The sequence below is a fragment of the Sus scrofa genome, chromosome 5 (genome assembly GCF_054392235.1).
Source record: "Sus scrofa isolate SSC_HxYL_T2T_F1_AM1 chromosome 5, Sscrofa_HxYL_maternal_Yorkshire_Landrace_v2.0, whole genome shotgun sequence".
Classification (NCBI taxonomy): Eukaryota; Metazoa; Chordata; class Mammalia; order Artiodactyla; family Suidae; genus Sus; species Sus scrofa.
Genome location: NC_139387.1, coordinates 69,847,852 through 69,854,770, shown reverse-complemented (window position 1 = coordinate 69,854,770; position 6,919 = coordinate 69,847,852).

The window sequence follows — 6,919 nt, the reverse complement described above, 5'->3', positions numbered from 1 at the left end:
TATATTTTATGTGTGTATATATATATATATATATATATATATATATATATATGTTACATTATATTTACAATATGCCAGGAATTGAGCTCTGCGTGCATTATCCCATTTAATTCTTCTAGCCATAGGCACTATTATTAAACCTATTTTACAGACGTGAAAACTGACCTAGAGGCATCAACTATCTCTCAGTCAGTTCAAGTGATTAGTAAGAAGCAAAGTTGAGACTTAAATTAACAAATCTAAAATTCAGGAGTTCCCCATTGTGGCGCAGCGGAAATGAATCTGACTAGGAACCATGAGGTTTCGGGTTCGATCCCTGGCTTTGTTCAGTGCGTGTGGGTTAAGGATCTGGTGATGCTGTGAGCTGTGCTGTAGGTTGCAGACGAAGCTAGGATCTGACATTGCTGTGGCTGTGGTGTGGGCTGGCAGCTGTAGCTCTGATTGGACCCCTAGCCTGGAAACCTCCGTATGCCATGGGTGCAACCCTAAAAAGCAAAAAACCAAAAAAAAACCCCTCAAATCCAAATGACTCCTTTTTTTTTTTTTTTTTTTTTTGCAGTGCCTACAGCATGGGGAAGTTCCTAGACCAGGAAACGAACCTGAGTCACAATAGTGACGACAGTGGATCCTTAACCACTAGGCCACCAGGGAACTCCCCAAGTGATTCTTAACTTGTTTCATTTTCCTAAACTTTCAGAATTAAAAGTCTTTCCTTTAATTTTAATTAAGAGCAGTTTATTCCAATTGAGGCTTTTCTTTCTTTCCACCTTTCCAGTTCCCAGGATTAAAACTCTATTTTTCCCTCTTCACTGAAGCATTAACTCATTCTCCTGTACACAGATAATTTGGCATCACATGTTTCTTGCTATATGTTAAATTTCTTGTTTTTGTTTTGTTTTGGCCGCCCCTTGGCATATGGAAGTTCCTGGGCCAGGGATTAGATCCAAACTGCAGTTGTCAATCTAAGCTATCTTTGGCAACTCTAGATCCTTAACCCACTGTTCCAGGCCGGGGATGGAACCTGCATCCCAGCGATCCCAAGATGCCGGGGATCCCATTGCGCCACATCGGGAACTCCTAGATGTCTTGTTATGTTTCCTACTTTCAATTCTTTTTTAACATTTTCTATGTATATAAAACTTGGGGAGCAGGTGTAGAGAAGTCCAAGTATTAGAAATGGGAAAGTTAGGGAAAGATTAGACTCTCCTTTTCCTAGAAATTGAGAAAAATAAAAAGCTCAAGAAATTATTTGACATAAACAAGATAATTGCTGCAGCATTATTTATAACTGTAGGAAATTAGAAAAAACTTAAACATCCATAATAGGGTAACTGTTTTTTGTTTTTGTTTTTTTCTTTTTATTTTTTTGTCTTTTAAGGGCCACACCTGCAGCATACGAAGGTTCCCAGGCTAGGGGTCTAATCAGAGCTGTAGCCGCCGGCCTACACCACAGGCACAGCAACTCAGGACCGAGCCGCGTCGGTGACCTACACCACAGCCCACGGCAATGCTGGATCCTTAACCCACTGATCAAGGACAAGGATCGAACCAAGGTCCTCATGGATGCTAGTCAGATTTGTTTCCACTAAGCCATGATGGGAACTCCTATAATAGGGTAACTGTTAAATGTGCTATGGCACAGCTATATAATAGAATATTATTTAGCTTTCCAATGAGTAGTTGTATTTAATTCTGAGAGGCAGAATTTGTGAGGATTGCTTGTCTTTTTGTCTTCTTTACCATTTAGATATTTTGCAATAGACATGTATAATTTTTTTCATATATCTGAATATATTCTGGTGAGAAATCATGTTAAAAACTGTTTCTATAATATTTTATAGTTTCTATTTAAAATGAGTGTGTAAAAAATAAAATACATATGTATGTGTATGTATTTGTGTATATATGTACACACACAGATGGATATACACCAAAGATGTGAGCTTAAAGATTGTTATAATTTACTTCATTTTCTCTCTCTTTTTTTTTTTTTTGTCTTTTCTAGGGCCACACCTGCGGCATAAGGCGGTTCCCAGGCTAGGGGTCTAATTGGAGCTGTAGCTACTGGCCTACACCACAGCTCACAGCAACGCCAGATCCTTAATCCACTGAGCGAGGCCAGGGATCAAACCCGAAACCTCATGGTTCATGGTTCCTAGTCAGATTTGTTAACCACTGAGCCATGACCGGAACTCCTCATTTTCTACTTTATCCATAATTAGTGCTTGCAGGATTTTTGCTTATGTTATTATTATTATTATTGTTTTTTTACGGCCACACCAGCGGCATATGGAGGCTCCCAGGCTAGGGATCAATCGGAGCTACAGCCTCCTGCCCACTCCACAGCCACAGCAATGCCAGACCGAGCTATATATGCAACCTACACTACAGCTCACAGCAACGCCAGATCCTTAACCCACTGAACAAGGCCAGGGATTGAACCCAAACCCCATGGTCCCTAGTCGGATTCATTTCTGCTGTACCACCACGGGAACTCCTGCTTATGTTATTTTTCAATATTAAAAAAGGTGGTGTTCCCGCTGTGGCTCAGAGGGTTAAGAATCCACCTAGCATCCATGAGGATTTCAGTTTGATCCCTGGTCTCGCTCAGTGGGTTAAGGATCTGATGTTGCTGATCTCGAGTTGCTGTGGCTGTGGCACAGGCTGGCAGCTGCAGCTTCAATTGGACCCTAGCCTGGGAACTTCCATATGCTGCAGGTTTGGCCCTAAAAAAGAATAAATAAATAAATAAAATTTGAAAAGGAAACTGACAAGTTGGTTTTGATTTGGTTTGGTTTGAGTCTTTTGCCCTGAGACAGAAGGAATCACTTGCATTCATTCTCCACTTACTTTCTATTAAGGAGGGTGATCTGGAGCACAATAAAAATATAGTCACTGAAACATTCAAGACATGGAAATGTAAGGATCCACCCTTCTCAATAGTAGAACATATGATATGATTCTTCATGGGTATTAGTCTACTTTGAGCAAAACGGTTCTTCATAATATTGGTGACCAATATTTTGGAAGCATTTATGAAAGACTTTGTATTATAGGAAACATGGTAGAGTGGATAAAGTTCATGTATTCAAATCCCAGCTTTGGGAGTTTCCAGGTGGCCTAACCATTAAGGATTTGGCATTGTCACTAATGTGGTGTGGGTCGTGGGAAGCCAGGAAGCTTCCACATGTCTCAGGTGGAGCCAAAAAGGGAAAATAAATAAATAAATAAATCCCAGCTTTGATGCTCAGTAACCAAGAACTTAAGTCATTTAACTGCTCTGCTAGTATCCTCGCCAGTAAAATGGGGATAATAATATTACCTACTTCATGGTGTTGGGAAGGGACTATGTGATTTTCTGCATGGAATGCACTTAGATAAAGGCATGAAAGGGGAACCTAGAGATTGAAAGAGGCCTAAAAGACATAGCAACCAAATGCATAAACATGGATCAAGAGACATAGCTGTCAAATACAACACGTAGACATTTGGAGGGAATCCTGATTTGAACAAAGCCACTGGAAAAACTATTATGAGCAATTGGTGAAATTTCAATCCTGACTTTTGTGACATCAAAGGATTATTTCTATTTTGGATGTGCTAATAGAGTTGTGTTATTATTTTTAAAAGATCCTTATCTTTTAAAGATGCCTACTGAAGTATTTAGTCATGAAATGCCTGAAATGTGCTTCAAAATAATTAAGTGACGGAGAGAGGAATAGATAATAAAAGATTAGCCAGGTATTGCTTATTACAACATGGATTTTTTTTTCTTTTCATTTGTTTGTTTTGGTGGGGTTTTTTTGGGGGGGGAGTTGTTTTTTTTGTCTTTTTGCCTTTTCTAGGACCACTCCTGCAGCATATGGAGATTCCCAGGCTAGGGATCTAATTGGAGCTGTAACCGCCAGCCTACACCAGAGCCACAGCAACTCGGGATCCGAGCTGCGTCTGCGACCTACACCACTGCTCGCGGCAATGCAGCATCCTTGACCCACTGAGCAAGGCCAGGTATTGAACCAGCAACCTCATGGTTCCTAGATGGATTCGTTAACCACTGCGCCACGACAGGAATTCCTCATTTGTTTGTTTTTAATTCTATTCTCTCTACTTTTGTATATGTTTGAGATTTTACAAAATAAATAGTTTTTTTAAGTAACTGTTTTAAAAGTTCTGGAACATAGTAAGAACTATATAAATGTTTACTATTATTATATGGCTTATATTTATAATCTTATCTAATGTTTGTTTACACCTTTCAGACTACAATGTGTTTTCGTTCACACTAAGTTGTTTAGTACTCATACTAAACCTAGAAAGTAAGTACTATTATCCTCATTTTACAAATGAAAAGACTGAACTAGAGGCGAGACTGCTAGGTGGCCACATTTACCACCTCCGCACTTCCAGCTTCCAGGGGACCCTCGGTAAAAGGAGTAGGAGGTAGCCTGCAGTCCCTAAGCAAAGGGTTCTTGCTTCCTTTAGAGACTGTCGTCAGATCTAGTGGGGAGAGAATGGACAAACATTCAAATGATTCACTTAAAAGTATTTATCAGACAGCATATGAGCCCCACATTCGCACCTCAGAAAAATTCTAGCCGCTACTTTAAAAGGTTATCTCGGGAGAAAAGGACACAGAATAAGAGATCAAATCGTAAAGGAAAAGTTCTCTCCAGGGTATGCGTTTCATTTATGTAGTTTAAGTTTTATTCGTTTAACTTTATAGCCTCTACCTAACCTGTTTGTTCTTTCTATTAAGACTAGGACTAGGGTTAAGGGACCAGAGATGAGAAACTGCGTGGGAAGCGAAGTTGGGAGGCAAGAGGACATCACACCTCAGCGGTTTAGAGGCCCAGCGGCGCAACAGCTCTGTGCCACCTTAAGAAGCTTCTCCTACCCCACCGCGGAGCGGGCCCTCGGCTCCTCCCTCTCCCGTGTCAGCTCCGACCCGGGAACGTGGGGCCAGGAGGAGAGAGGCACTGAATGGAAAGATTGGCGCGAGAGGCTGCAGGGTCTCTCCTTTCCCTACTCAACCCGCGCCAGTAGGAGCTCATAAAGCACGGGCATTTGGGGTTTGGTTCTTTTCCTGAGGATTCAGGATAGGGACGTCTTCTGAAATAGGTGAAGAGGCAGGCATAGGAGGGGTGGGGCTCCTCTTGGGGTGAAGTCCAAGGTGGCAGAGCTGGGGAGTTTGAGATGCTCAGTATGCAGTGGTCGTTGGTCCAAAATTGTAAGTTCAAAAGGTCCGGACGCGCCTCTTCAAACCATTTCCAAAAGAGGGGGCAAGTTTTCCACTCTCCGCCCAATTCTCCGTCTTCATTTTAATTGATTGGGTTTAAGGTAGGCCGGGCCCCAGGTTGCTTGTTGATTGGCTCCGTAAGTAATCTATCAGGATGACGCAAGCGAGGGGCAGCTGTTTGGGAAGGAAGTGAAGGTTATTTTGGTACCGCCTCCCGCGGTCACTAATTCGTTGAGATTTCCAGTGACGTAAAACGAGGCATAATAATGTCCACTAAAGGGAAAGGCCAATTGGCCGTTCTCTCAGTGACGTTGTCTAGGGTGGGACTGGGAAGAGCCAGGAGTCAGCTATTGTAGTTAAGTACCTAATTGATTGAAACCCGGAAATGAGTTTAGAGGAGAACTGAGGGAAAAAGGGAAATCCGCGACACTTTCGTTGCGCGCAAACAAGGTCATTTCCTGCGTGGGACAGATAGTTTCCTGTTTACTCAGCGAAGTCAGCGTGTTCCGTGGCTTTCTGGAATATACGTGATAAAATTCTTATGAGCCTTTGGTCCCATTTACTTATATTACTTAAAAGGATGAATGAAACAAAGGAAAGGAAAAGCGTGGGGTTTAAATTTAGGGACGTTTACCTTTAGGGGAGGATAGGAAACCGGAGCTCTCATAGGGAAATCTTAACGAGGGCCCTGGATCACAGTATCCATGCAGGTGGGTTCCCGAAGAAACCATTCACAAAATAAATGGAGAGGCTAGATGGGGGTGAAAGAAACTAAAGATTTGCAGGAAGGGCATTCATCTCATTACAGAAACTTGCTTGGATATGAAGTGTTATTTTATTCATCGCTGCATATCCGGTGTCTGGCAGTGTCTGATACATAGCAGGTTATGAACCAAGCCAAAATGAGAAGACTTTTACAAAGTATGCTGGACAAATTCTAAATATTCCAGACCTTTAGAATATGTTTTTAAAGATATCTATGCCAGCTTTATGATCCTGGAAAAACTTTTCACACACCACCTGGGTTGTTACAGCCATAAACTGAAAAATAAATCTGCTCCCCCAGATCTAGCTGGAAAGCTACCTACCTGTGAAAATGCTACCATTTTGTCTTTAAACCCTGAGGTATTTAAGATTTGAAAGTAGATTTTCCCTCAACCTACCTTCCTAGAAAAGCTGAAAAGATGGATTGAATCAGTGAAAAGATGTCCTCTACATCCGGTGAATGAAAAATAAGGTTTAACCTGCTATCTGCAATCCAAGGTAAAACTATTTGAGAGTGTTGAGAAATGCTACCTATATTGTAAATTATGGAATCCCAATTCAAATGCACATTTTTTTCTAGTCCAGACTTTTTCTTCTAGCTCAATTTCAGCATCGCTTTAACATTGCCTGAAAATCGTGCTTTGTGTAAGGACTTCCTATTAGTATTATAACTGTCCCCACTGCAGAGCTTGTGAGGGCTCTTGGTCAACATTCAGTAACTGGTAGGGACCTTCTGTTCATCCAAAGTGATCTCATCTTTTTTTATGATTTTCCAGAATCTTCTGAGCCAGATAGTTTACAAGAGAGTATATCATGCTGGCTCTTCAGTATCGTTGTGGGCATAGGTTAGAAATAAGGAAACGGGGGCAGCTGTATTTACAGTAATAAACATACCATGGAAAAAATTATTATAGGTTT